The following is a 14,922-nucleotide window of genomic DNA, read 5'->3' as shown; positions in this document are numbered from 1 at the left end:
CGTTATGTCCTGTGACGTGGCGATTATTCCTTCTTTGGTAGAAGCTTTCAGAGAGAAAAGGTCCAGGTCTGGTAGAGGATAGAGAGGGGATGTCATCTTCCAGACACAGTACATAACTTTTTCATCAGCACATGCACTCACTAAGCCCGGTCCGCGGGGGTGTGCGTATCGAATCGCCACTGTGGCCCGAGCTCCACAGCTCTCAAATTGCATACTGCCAAAGCGGTGGCCGGGTACACTCAAATAACCCACCCACCCTGCTCGGACGGACACACACACACACACACACACTCAAGATGTGGGCGAACTCAAACACACACACATACTTCATAGTGGCACAATCACAAAGAGAGAACAGAAATGGAAAGCCCAACGATGTTTCGTAGGGCCAAATCAAACGTTCCCTCATAAAATCTGCATCGCACGACGGCCACAATAACAGTTAACGAGCTAGCTATGACAGCATGGCCAAATGAAGCAGGGTCTTACAGACCCGGGGTTGGTGTTGAGGCACATTACAGCTGAATGTCATTGTGGTTATTACATCTTCATCACATGCTTAAGTTCTCAAGTCATCCCCTTTAGGCCACTACCGACGTGAAATCATGGTAAGTGAGCGGTACTTCCAACAAGCAACGATCACCCCCATACGCGTTATATGGCAGCGATTTAATATGCGTCTGGTTTTTTTGTTCGCGTTCTCACGACATGGACAGATGCTTAGGTGTGTATGTAAAGACGACACAGACGACTCGAGAGGAGAGAGCTGGTGGTGGAGAAGCAATGACCAGGAGGAAGAGTTGGAGACAGGAAGGTGTTCATTCTCAGTCTTCTTCTTTGGTGGGTCATAAAACGGAAGAGGCCAGGAACGCGGCTCGCCTTGGAAACGCCTTTTCCCTTCTCATCCGCAGGCAAATTGGCAGCGTGGGAGGTGAAGGTCATAAATATGGACACAGAGGCCTCACACACACACACACACACACACATAACCACACTGCTCCAGGCCATGAGCAACTTTGTCTTCTCCCGCTGCACACACACAGAGACCAAGGACCTACCCAGAAATGGTGGTCTCTTTTTTACCAGTGTTACCTCAGTAGAGAGAAAGAGGGAGAAAAAGAGAGAGAATGAAAGAGAAGGGGGAAAAGTTAAAACATTACAGTCCGGTGGGGGAGTAGGTACCACTGCAGAGGTTAAGCAATCTTAGAGCTTCAGGCAATCATTCAATTTAAAACGCACTAGGAGCCCTTGGGCGCAAGGCGCATAAAGATGTTTAACAACTCAATGTTTTACAGCCTGCGGAAATGAGATCTGAGTGGGGGAGCGACGGGACAAGGAGAGCCCGGTGTGCGGTCCTCACACACACTTATCCCCGCCAGCCCCCCACCAAAGAAAAGTTGGCCAAAAGAACGAGTTGAACCCATGACCTCGTCCTCCTCTGGATGAGAAACGCACTACCTGCAGGCGGACGGCAGGCGGGTAGCATGGGCGGGCGGGGAGGAACAAATCACCTGTCGCCCAGACCCAGTCACAGAGCACTGATTCAGAGAATAACTAGGCCAAGCCACACATGACGCAAACTATCTCCCCCTTTCTCCAACTCACATTCTCCCTACCATTAACTCCCACTCAACAGTCAGTTCCAACAGAAATCATTATCAAATGACAGAATATATGTAGACACCTTTCTGTTTTTGTTCTTTTTCATCTCACTTTACTGTCCATCTCAGATCAAAGACGGCCCACATTTCTACATAGAAAAATGCCTGAAATGTTTCATTAATGCAATGCATATACCTTATAACGACAGTAGAGAGAGAGAGGGAAATAGAGAGAGGAAGAGTGAGAGAGAAACAGAGATACAGACAGACAGAGTTTACTCAAGCCAAGGGAGAAAAAAGGGAAAATAACAGAGGTGAACTCAAAGCAGGAGTGTGTCACATGCAATGAAGCCTGTGCAGGAGACCTCCTGCATTTTTTAAAGACTTGTGAGGGCAGTAGATTCCACCGGGAGGGATGGAGGGTGCACAATGGGACTCAAGGCATGCACGTACCATATTGTAGACTCTCCTGTGAAAGAGAAGAGTCACTCTCTTTTTACCACTCCCTCCCTCTTCTTCTTTTCCTCCCCCTTCTATCAGTCTTTTCTTTCTCTCTACATTTCATATTGTACCTCAGTCTATCGCTCTCTTTACCTCTGTGACTCTATTCCCTTCTCTCGGGCTGCATATACTACGTTCTCTCCCTCTCTCTTACTCTCCCCGCTCCGCATCCCCCTTTTATTCCACTCTTCTGCCCCCCCCCCCCCCCCCTCCCATTCTCTCCCTTTACCTCCTCTCCCCACTCGCTCCTCTATCCCCCTCTCTATCCATCTCCCTCCCTCTCCCCTCGCTCTGACACTCTGGCAGGGCTGTCTGGCAGAGAGCCTTGGTGTGGGGCTGTTTTCCCAGCAGGCTGCCTGGTGCCGGTATTGTAAACAGGGAAATGTGCTCCATTGTGTCCGCTGCACACTCCTCAATATGGAAGTGGGCTGAATGGGAGGCTTGTTAACCAATCAATAGAGCAGACTGTCTAAACCTTGTCCTTGAAACCCGCTCCTCTTTCTCCAATGCATAACAAATAAGAGGAACGGAGGGAAAATAAAAAACTCCCCTTTTCTAGTGTTGTTTTTTTATGTTGAAGTATTAAAAAATACAAATCTGCGCTCTCAAGGTAATTTAGCAAAATTATTAGAATACTTAGAGGTATTAGATGCCATGCCTTTGCTCTCGGGTGACATATTGGATGGATTTGGAGGGTAATCTATGGGAAAATAGAGGATTGTTGAACGACTGAAGTGGAACAGATATTTGATTGGCAGGGAGGTGAGTTATAGTGGCACACAAACAGACACATGAGTTGAAAGGGAGACAGATTCAGATTTATGGATTGCCAGGAGAATAATTCCCTAAACTAACATAAATACAGGAATGATATTTACTAGATTCCAATACATTTTGGCATACTGATGTCAGAAGTGGGATCCAGTGGCTGTAAAAGGTAGTATAGCACTATACTGGGAAAATATTACATTTACTTTCTTGAATCACGTTTCACACATGACAAGTAAAAGACCATTGGTTGATATGCAATGGAAGTGCATCCACTTTTAAGATGCACATTGTAGCCCGTCCAGAGTACTCCATCCATAATACTCCATCCATAATACTCCACCCATAATACTCCACCCATAATACTCCATCCATAGTACTCCATCCATAATACTCCACCCATAGTACTCCACCCATAGTACTCCATCCATAGTACTCCATCCATAGTACTCCATCCATAATACTCCACCCATAGTACTCCACCCATAGTACTCCATCCATAGTACTCCATCCATAGTACTCCATCCATAGTACTCCATCCATAATACTCCACCCATAGTACTCCATCCATAGTACTCCATCCATAGTACTCCATCCATAATACTCCACCCATAGTACTCCACCCATAGTACTCCATCCATAGTACTCCACCCATAGTACTCCATCCATAGTACTCCATCCATAGTACTCCATCCATAGTACTCCACCCATAGTACTCCATCCATAGTACTCCACCCATAGTACTCCATCCATAGTACTCCATCCATAGTACTCCACCCATAGTACTCCACCCATAGTACTCCACCCATAGTACTCCATCCATAGTACTCCATCCATAGTACTCCATCCATAATACTCCATCCGTAATACTCCATCTGTAATACTCCACCCATAGTAATCCACCCATAGTACTCCACCCATAATACTCCATCCATAATACTCCACCCATAGTAATCCATCCATAATACTCCATCCATAATACTCCATCCATAATACTCCATCCATAGTACTCCATCCATAGTACTCCATCCATAATACTCCATCCATAATACTCCATCCATAGTACTCCATCCATAGTACTCCATCCATAGTACTCCATCCATAATACTCCATCCATAATACTCCACCCATAGTAATCCATCCATAATACTCCATCCATAATACTCCATCCATAGTACTCCACCCATAGTACTCCATCCATAGTACTCCACCCATAGTACTCCACCCATAGTACTCCATCCATAGTACGCCACCCATAGTACTCCACCAATAGTACTCCACCCATAGTACTCCATCCATAATACTCCATCCATAATACTCCATCCATAGTACTCCATCCATAGTACTCCACCCATAGTACTCCATCCACAATATTCCATCCACCGTACTCCATCCATAGTACTCCATCCATAATACTCCATCCATAATACTCCACCCAGAGAACTCCATCCAGCGTACTCGGTCCATAGTACTCCATACATAGTACTCCATCCATAATACTCCATCCATAGTACTCCATCCATAGTACTCCATCCATAATACTTCATCCATAGTACTCCGTAAAATCAAATCAAATTGTATTTGTCACATGCGCCGAATACAACAGGTGTAGACTTTACAGTGAAATGCTTACTTACAACCCAATCAGTACAATATCTATGTGGATTTGAGCCCTCCCTTCCCAACACTTCCTGACTTTCTAGACACTTAAGTCTGGGAGAATGGGGACTTTGAGGCTTAGATACGTTTTAGTTCTCAAAGATCAGGGTTTGTAACTGTGTGAGCTTGCATGCCTGGCCAGAGCAAAGTATGTGCCCATTTAGTTGTATCTACCATCAGTGCTCATGTAGTGGGGTAATATTTAATCATATACAGTACCAGTCAAAAGTTTGGACACATCTACTCATTCAAGGGTTTTTCTTTATTTTTACTATTTTCTACATTGTAGAATAATAGTGAAGACATCAAAGCTATAAACGAACACATATGGAATCATGAAGTAACCAAAAAAGTGTTAAACAAATTAAAATATATTTTATATGATTTAGAATCTAGTCTCCCTTTGCCTTGATGACAGCGTTGCAAACTCTTGGCTCTTCTCTTCTCTCAACCAGCTTCATGAGGTAGTCACCTGGAATGCATTTCAATTAACAGGTTTGCCTTCTTAAAAGTTCATTTGTGGAATTTCTTTCCTTCTTAATGCGCTTGAGCCAATGAGTTGTATTGTGACAAGGTAGGGGAGGTAAACAGAAGATAGCCCTATTTGGTAAAAGACCAAGTCTATAGAACAGCTTAAATAAGCAAAGAGAAACGACAGTCAATCATTACTTTAAGACATGAAGGTCAGTCAATGCAGAACATTTCAAGTGTAGTTGCAAAAACCATCTAGTGCTATGATGAAACTGTCTCTCATGAGGACTGCCACAGGAATGGAAGGCCCAGAGTTACCTCTGCTGAAGAGGATACGTTCATTAGAGTTAACTGCAACTCAGATTTCCACTGGTCTAATGTCCATTGCTCGTGTTTCTTGGCCCAAGCAAGTCTCTTCTTCTTATTGGTATCCTTTGGTAGTGGTTTCGTTGCAGAAATCTGACCATGAAGGCCTGATTCACGCAGTATCATCTGAACAGTTGATGTTGAGATGTGTCTGTTACTTGAACACTGTGAAGCATTTATTTGGGCTGCAATTTCTTAGGCTGGTAACTCTAATGAAGTTATCCTCTGCAGCAGAGGTGACTCTAGGTCTTCCTTTCCTGTTTCGGTCCTCATGAGAGTCAGTTCAAATGAAATAACATTTTATTAGTCACATGCGCCGAATACAACAGGTGTAAACCTTACAGTGAAATGCTTACTTACGAGCCCCTAACCAACAATGCAGTTACATTTTTGGGGGATAAGAATAAGAAAAAAAGTAACAAGAAATTAAAGAGCAGCAGTAAAATAACAATAGTGAGAATATTTACAGGGGGTACCGGTACAGAGTCAATGTGCGGTTAGTTTAGGTAATATGTACATGTAGGTATAGTTATTAAAGTGACTATGTATAGATGATAACAACAGAGAGTAGCAGCGGCGTAAAAGTGCAGAGAGAACAGTCTAAGACTAGGGTGGCTGGAGTCTTTGACAATTTTTAGGGCCTTCCTCTGACACCGCCTGGTATAGAGGTCCTGGATGGCAGGAATCTTGGCCTCAGTGATGTACTGAGCCGTTCGCACTACCCTCTGTAGTGCCTTGCGGTCAGAGGCCGAGCAGTTGCCATACCAGGCAGTGATGCAACCAGTCATGATGCTCTCGATGGTGCAGCTGTAGAACCTTTTGAGGATCTGAGGACCCATGCCAAATCTTTTCAGTCTCCTGAGGGGGAATTGGTTTTGGTCATGCCCTCAACAACTGTCTTGGTGTGTTTGGACCATTCTAGTTTGTTGTTGATGTGGACACCAAGGAACTTGAAGCTCTCAACCTGCTCCACTGCAGCCCCGTTGATTAGAATGGGGGTGTGCTCAGTCCTCTTTTTCCTGTAGTCGACAATCATCTCCTTTGTCTTGATCACGTTGAGGGAGAGGTTGTTGTCCTGCCAGGTCTCTGACCTCCTCCCTGAAGGCTGTATCGTTGTTGATCAGGCCTACCACTGTTGTGTCCTATGCAAACTTAATGATGGTGTTGGAGTCATGCCTGACCATGCAGTCATGAGTGAACAAGGAGTACAGGAGGGGACTGAGCACGCACCCATGAGGGGCCCCTGTGTTGAGTATCAGCATGGCGGATATGTTGTTACCTACCCTTACCACTGGCTCGTCAGGAAGTCCAGGATCCAGTTGCAGAGGGAGGTGTTTAGTCCCAGGGTCCTTAGCTTATTGATGAGCTTTGATGGCCTATGATGTTGAATAGCCTTCTCACATAGGTGTTCCTTTTGTCCAGGTGGAAAAGGGCAGTGTGGAGTGCAATAGAGATTGCATCATCTGTAGATCTGTTGGGATGGTATGCAAATTGGAGTGGGTCTAGGGTTTCTGGGATAATGGTGTTGATGTGAGCCATGACCAGCCTTTCAAAGCACTTCATGGCTACAGACGTGAGTGCTACGGGTCGGTAGTCATTTAGGCAGGTTACCTTAGTGTTCTTGGGCACAGGCACTATGGTGGTCTGCTTGAAACATGTTATTACAGACTCGGATAGGGAGAGGTTGAAAATGTCAGTGAAGACACTTGCCAGTTCGTCAGCGAATGCTCGCAGTACACATCCTGGTAATCCGTCTGGCCCTGCGGCCTTGTGAATGTTGATCTGTTTAAAGGTCTTACTCACATCGGCTGCGGAGAGCATGATCACACAGTCGTCCGGAACAGCTGGTGCTCTCATGCATATTTCAGTGTTTTTGCCTCGAAGCGAGCATTGAAGTAGTTTAGCTCGTCTGGTAGGCTCGTGTCACTGGGCAGCTCTCGGTTGTGCTTCCCTTTGTAGTCTGTAATAGTTTGCAAGCCCTGCCACATCAATAAGCATCAGAACCGGTGTAGTAGAATTCAATCTTAGTCCTATATTGATGCTTTGCCTGTTTGATGGTTCGTCGGAGGGCAGAGCGGAATTTCTTGTAAGATTCTGGGTTAGAGTCCCGCTCCTTGAAAACGGCAGCTCTAGCCTTTAGCTCAGTGCGGATGTTGCCTGTAATCCATGGCTTCTGGTTGGGGAATGTACGTACGGTCACTGTGGGGACAACGTCGTCGATGCACTTATTGATGAAGCCAATGACTGATGTGGTGTACTCCTCAATGCCATCGGAGGAATCCCGGAACATATTCCAGTCTGTGCTAGCAAAACAGTCCTGTAGCGTAGCATCTGCTTCATCTGACCACTTTTTTATTGATCTAGTCACTTGTGCTTCCTGCATTAATTTTTGATTGTAAGCAGGAATCAGCAAAAATGACATCTTAGCGCTTTATGGTTTTTGCGACTGTACTTTTCTAGATTGAGTGACCTTCATGTTGGGCTCCCGAGTGGCGCAGCAGTCTAAGGCACTGCATCTCACTACAGTCCCTGGTTCGGATCCAGGCTCTATCACATCTGACCGTGATTGTGAGTCCCATATGGCGGTGCACAATTGGCCCAGCGTCATCCAGGTTTGGCCGGGGTAGGCCGTCATTGTAAATAAGAATTTGTTCTTAACCGATTTGTCTAGTTAAATAAAGGTTAAATAAAATTAAAATAAAATACCTTGTCACAAAACAACTGATTGGCTCAAACGCATGAAGAAGGTAATTCCAAAAATTAACAAGGCACATCTGTTAATTGAAATGCAATCCAGGTGACTACCTCATGAAGCTGGTTGAGAAAATGCCAAGAGTGTGCAAAGCTGTCATCAAGTTAAATGGTGGCTACTTTGAAGAATCTGAAATATAAAATATATTTGATTCCATATGTGTTATTTCATAGTTTGATGTCTTCACTATTATTCTACAATGTAGAAAATAGTCAAAATAAAGAAAACCCCTTGAATGAGTAGGTATGTCCATTGTAGGTATGCAACATTGATCATGGTTTGAATACTGTTTTGTTTAATACCAGAATGTGCCAGTTACTTGGTGTGTAAAAATACCCAGTTTAACGATCCTTAGGAGTTGTAGAACTTGCATTTCCAGACTGCATTTCTAGTTTGAAGCACAATGTGCAGAATTCACTCTGCTATTTCCTGGTTGCTAAAATTCAAATAGTTCACCTAATTTCAGTTTATGACTAAACAAGCTAGTGTAGAGAATCCTTGTACCATCTATAACTCACATTGAATTTGGTCAGGCTGTGGAGAAAGTTACATATTGCAGCTTTAAACTGTGACCTGCAGTTAAGCACTTCAGAGGATAAAAGATAAATATACCGTCTCAAGTACCAGGAGGTTAGGACTACTCTTTGCAGATTTTAAAAAGCTGTTTCATGTTCATAGACTCTCTGTTTCATAAGTTCATGAAATTTAGTACGTTTTGGAAATACCCATCAAATGTTGGGCAAAAAAAGCAATCATAAAATGTGTGGACAACCAGCACTGTGAATTAATTACCTTTATATAAGAATTTTGACATTTCTGTGGCCTGATGTTTATTGGTCCACATGAGGTGAAACCGTTTTGATTTAGGCATCTTGGAGCCCAGCAGTTGATTTCTGCGTCAAAACTTTTTTCCACACTGGCCACCAGTTAAGTTTTTTACACGTGGTATCAGAAGTGGGATCCATGATGACCCTAACATGATTGATGGACAAAAAGTTATATCCAATCAAGTACATTAGTGATTTTGAGCTCTCCCCTTCTTCTCCCATCAAGAATATCTGACATTTCAGTCTGTGAGCATGGGGTCCTTATGGCTTAAGGGCATCAAGGCCTTTGTGATCTCCAGTTAAAATTCTCCAGATTTGGAGGAAAGCAAATTGCTTTCTTAATTAGTCCTACCAAACTAAGCTTGCTGTAAACCATGAGGGAAAAGGGGGAAGAAATGTCAATAGCTGTGTTAGAACACCTATACTAATATACTGTACACTACATACTTAATGAGTATATACTACATATTATATACTATTTGTTCATTTTAGTATACTGTAAACAAACGGTATCGTTTCAGTTGAGCGTACTAGCGCTTTGCCTGGCTACTGGAAGTTGATGCTGTTGCTCTTGCTAGCTTGTTAGCGTAACAAATTACTAGCTAGGCTTTTTAATATTTTGGGTGTGTTCATAAATTCAGTCTGGAGTGCCAGAGTGTGCTCGGAGCGTTCGTAAATCCAGTTGTCAGATTGTCTGTTTGTAAATTCGGAGCGTTTTGCTCTCAGAGTGTTCATAGCGCACACTGGACGCTCTGGCCGAGGAGTACGGTTGATCCGGAGTGTTCTGACCTCACAGCGGGAGTCAAGCACTCAAGCTAACTGGCTAATGTTGGCTAGAGAACACCTCACTCTGACCATTTTACTCACCATAGCAGAGCTGGTTAGGCTGTTTTCATGTTAACCAGCGCGTTGGTGACTAACTGTTCTGCTGGCAACAATTTAATGATGCTTTTTTTTGCCGACATTTACTGACACCAGCCATATTCAACGGGTGTTGAGCGTTCGTAAATTCATCAGTTATTCTGCGCTCTGGCACACTCAGACAAGAGTGCTCTGAAATCGGAGTAGATAGCCAGAATTAACAATGCCAATTGAGAACGCACAACGACTATACCACTGAGCTAAGAATGACATGAATAATCAAGTCAATAAACGATGGGTAGTTAGATGGCATATAGTTAATATACTGGCAAGTTCAATGTATTAGTAGCCACCTAACGAGGTAGCTAGCTAACATATATTACATACTGCTGTAATGTTATGCGATTCGTAAGAATAGTGTTGCTAACAAATTGTCAGCTAACATAATGTGTAACTTAACTTATTTGAAAAAGTCACTACTTTATTACATTTTCTTAACATTTGTCATAATTAGTTAAAGCAATTAATTTGTATCCGCTCTCGCCATTTTCTTCAAATCTGAAAATGTTGTGAAGCCACACCCATTTTCTAAAGAATTGAATTATTGGCCATAAAAGCAAGGACAGAGTGTCCACAGCTTGTATACTTCGTATTTTGGCGAATTTAGTACGACATCCGGGAACTTTTAGTAGTCCAACTATATCCATACTATGACCAATAAGCATACTACATACTCAATTTACATCACAAATAGTATGGTTAGTGCGGTTAATGCCTAAAATGGATACATTACGGAGTACAATGACTGCTGGGTATAGATGGTATAGTGCAGAGGTACTCAACTCTTATCCTACGAGGTCCGGAGCCTGCTGGTTTTCTGTTCTACCTGATCATTAATTGATCACACTTGTTGTCCCAGGTCTAAATCAGTCCCTGGTTAGAGGGGAACAATGAAAACTGCAGTGGAACTGTCTTCAAGGTCCAGAGTTGAGGTTGAAGGGTGTAGTGTGTGGCTCAGTCTGACAGAGGTGAGGTGATATTTTTTTCTTTAACCAGGGCTCTAACCTGGCGTGAGTGGGTGCTGTGGGCTTCAGTCAGTCAGTCATTCAGCCATAGACTAAAAGAACATAGGAAAGACATGGGAAAAGATGAGAAAGACTGTAAAGGAGAAGAGAGAAGCAGACAGAAGAAAACAGTACCACGGTGTCTGCACTGTTATCTGGGATTCACTTTAATCTCCCTGTCTTATTTCGGACAGAAGAGAGCTGTTGCCTGTTTGGGGGGAAATTCCTTCCCAACAGAGAGGAAAGCTCCAAGCATTTGATATTTTGTAAAAGTTCCTGCGTGGGCCTTAACGTCAGCTCAGAAGAGTCCTTGTGAAGAACCCAGTAATTTTTTTATTCGGCTATTGTTGTGTCTTGGTCTCACCTAGAGCCATTAAAAACACACAACATAATAAATTACATTAATTGCTCGTAGACAATAACAGCTGGGGTGAACCGTGGAACAACAACAATAAAACAAGTCTTCAAGAAATGAAAAGTGACGAATAAGAAGCAGTTCCCTGGGCTTGGGGGAGTCATTCAAAATGAACGCCGCAACTTCAGTTCCACTGCGCATTTGCTCTGCTAGGTTGGGTAAGCACTCGTCTCTGTGAGTTAAGACATTGGTGCCCCAGTTCCTCTGACACCTCTTCTCCATGAGACCCAGGTGCATAGCTAATGAGGTGCTCGTTAACCACACACCTGTGTGGAGGAGGTCTGAGGCCCACCTTGACTAATGGCCTCACCCCTGGTTCCTCTCTCCCTACCTCCATATGTCTTCTCTCCTCTCCACCCCTTTTCCTCTGTATCTTTTCTCTGCCTCCACTATCAGTTTCTGCCATCCACTTTATTTGAACTACTTCTCTAGCTGGCCACTGATGTCTCTCCTTCTCCATTTCCCCTCCATTTCTGACCCCACTTTTAATTCCATCTTCATATTTCTCTCCCTTCCTAGGCTCCCTACAGTTTCTCGGCTGTACCTCATTGCAGGGCTGTCCAGCTACAGCGTACCTCAGAAAAGGCGCTCGTTAGAAGGTGTGAACATAACCCCGATTGATTTCCGAGCATGACACAAGGTGAGTTGCAACAGCTCCTCAAGAGTGAGAAAGGGAGACAAGTTGGGCCGACAGAGATAGAAATTGACTTTCACTTTTGTGTGCTTTTTTGGTTAAGGGGCAACTCCTCGGCTCTCAGTGGGCTGTGCAATGAACTGAGCAGTAGCTAACTCCCTCCAATTTGTCAAAAGCTCCCTGACTGTTGGGGCCGCTGCTGCAGCACTCCAGTACTTCACTGATTACAGGGCGCTGAGCTGTGCTGGAGCTGCAGCCGTGGAGCCTCAGCCTGTCCACTTCACTCAGCGCCGCTGTACGGAGATTGATACAGAGGTAACAGACGGCGGGCAGAAAACCGTCCCGAGGTAAAAAGTAACCAGTCCCCAGAGAAACTCCTAGTGCCTTCCTGTTGAATTAGTGAGAGAGAAGTGCCCACTATATGGCTTCTCTTCTCAAATTTGCACCTCAGAATCATTGCATTCCTATGGGAGTATACATTATGTGTGTGTTAGCTAGCACTGCCTGACCATCAGCTAATATACAATGAATACAGTAAGCTGTATGGCAATTTTATACAGGCAATGTGTTGATAATTGTTTCATTATGACCACTGACAATCTGTATTTCAGACAAAACACTTTCACAGTTTATGGTGAAATAGACACAAATTAAGGCTAGTTAATATACTAGCTAAGTAGTTAAAGGACAAGGCTCGGGTTAGGGGAAGGGTTAGCTAACATGCTAACTAAGTAGTTAAAGGACAAGGCTCGGGTTAGGGGAAGGGTTAGCTAACATGCTAACTAAGTAGTTAAAGGACAAGGCTCGGGTTAGGGGAAGGGTTAGCTAACATGCTAACTAAGTAGTTAAAGGACAAGGCTCGGGTTAGGGGAAGGGTTAGCTAACATGCTAACTAAGTAGTTAAAGGACAAGGCTCGGGTTAGGGGAAGGGTTAGCTAACATGCTAACTAAGTAGTTAAAGGATAAGGCTCGGGTTAGGGGAAGGGTTAGCTAACATGCTAACTAAGTAGTTAAAGGACAAGGCTCGGGTTAGGGGAAGGGTTAGCTAACATGCTAAGTAATTGCAAAGTAGCTCAAAAGTAGTAAGTAGTTGCAAAGTAGCTAATTATTTCGAAAATGTTATCCATGGTGAGGTTCGAACACACAACCTTTGGGTTGCTAGACGTTCGCATTATACGCCCACCCATCCTCCCCGACCAAACTCCCTCCTATCGTTTCTGTCTTAAGTAACCTACTGTCTTTATCTGTGATTGAAATGCACTGTATACAAAATTGTGTACTGTCCATGAAAAAAATTCCTGTCACACATTTCCAGTAAGCAATTTGTGTGTCTATTTCACAATAATCTGTGATACTGGGTTGATGTCACCATACAATATCCCTGAAGATGTTGGGAGATTCAGCATAGGAAGAATAGCTTCATACCACCCATATGTAGAGGTCTTGTTTTCCACTCCCTTGTGCACCCTCCCCTTACTGTAACACGTACACAATCTCTTGTATATCAATTCCCTGCCGTAATTCTAGACCCCCCCCCCTTCTGCATATGATTATCGATTCCTATAAAGAGGGCCTTTCAACGGTGTGGAAGGCATTTAGATTGACATTTATATTCTCATTGCGGTTCTGCTGAAGCAAGGCCCCTTCGCCAGCCCCGGGAAAGAAGGAGCGTTTCGATAATGCGGCCGCCATTCATTCTGCCTTGCCTTATCGAGCCCTAAGTACCGCCTATGAATTGGTCCCTTAAAGTATACAAATTAGAGGCATCAGTTATTTTACTATGGTGAAAGGAGGAGGGGTTGGTGGAGAGACGGAGAGAGAGAGAGAGAGAGAGAGAGAGAGAGAGAGAGAGAGAGAGAGAGAGAGAGAGAGAGAGAGAGAGAGAGAGAGAGAGAGAGAGAGAGAGAGAGAGAGAGAGAGAGAGAGAGAGAGAGAGAGAGAGAGAGAGAGAGAGAGAGAGAGAGCGAGAGCGCGAGAGATATTGAAGTGGCAGTGCCTCAAAGAGGCCACAAAATGTAGAGGGTACACCTCAGAGGTTTTGCTGTGTGCCAATACCCTAGAGGAGGGTGTGGTAAAGAGTATTAAAACCTTGATACCTCAGTGACCTATTTATTCAGACTGAGGTCCCCCCTACAGACCGTCACATTAAAATATTTCCACTGTCGCTCCCATCCATCTGTAGAGCAAATGGTGGCTTGAGCAAATATGAATGAGCCACTCAGTCACACAGCCATGCCGTTAAGGTTATAGTGAGCAATATTCAGAGTTGCCCAAAAGTACCCCGATCTGTGAATAATCACCGCCATCGATTGGACGCAGTTTACAAAGCACCAGTAGCAAAGGTTTCTTGTTGGCCGTGTGCCAACAATGAGCAGCGAGCAACTCGGGTCCTCCCGCTACCTGATTAATGCTCCGATAATCTGGACCATAAATAGGCGCGGCAAAATCTGTTTTGTGTTTTATGTATCGATCTTTACTGTGGCAATCACCATCGGCGGCTGTATTTCACGGGCAGTGCAGCCAAACAGCAGTCTCTCTCTGGCTCGGATTCCACTTTGATGAAGAGTGACGGGACATATTGCATGAAACTTCTGCCAAGGAGCGAGGGAAGGGGAGAAAAAGGAGAAGAAAAAGCATGGACAGCTCTGGAATTACAGCAAGCAAGTTCTCCCTACTGTTTAAAGAAGTTGGTGGTAAACAAAGAGACAAACAGGTTGGTTCTTCAATACCAGACGAGGCTGGGAGAGGAGTGCGAGTTTGTGCAAGCCATCTATCTGTACACCCTCCCTAATCACACGGGTCAGCTGTCGCCCGGAACGCTGAAGCACTGGGATGGCAAGGCGTGACCGGGAGTGAAGGTGAAGGAGGTGGAAAAGCTTTTACCACGCCGACCAGGGAAACACTTGTGCTACTCACCACAGAAAGAAAACACAGCATCCTCCTTACTACAATCCCCCAGACTGACTGACTAGAGAGATGGTGTTTTACATTGTCCTCTTCCAA

At 44.3% G+C, this 14,922-nt stretch overlaps 1 protein-coding gene across 1 annotated transcript in view; it reads right to left on the bottom strand.

Annotated features, from left to right (window-relative positions):
- Positions 1 to 14,922, bottom strand: part of LOC139534239 (peroxisome proliferator-activated receptor gamma coactivator 1-alpha-like) — a 417,675-nt gene that overhangs the window by 216,979 nt on the left and 185,774 nt on the right. The gene's annotated exons all lie outside the window — the stretch shown is intronic.

This window comes from Salvelinus alpinus, chromosome 11, assembly GCF_045679555.1.
Source record: "Salvelinus alpinus chromosome 11, SLU_Salpinus.1, whole genome shotgun sequence".
In the NCBI taxonomy this organism is placed as follows: Eukaryota; Metazoa; Chordata; class Actinopteri; order Salmoniformes; family Salmonidae; genus Salvelinus; species Salvelinus alpinus.
Note: the sequence above shows the minus strand (reverse complement) of the source record. Positions and strands in the feature narration are given on the sequence as shown.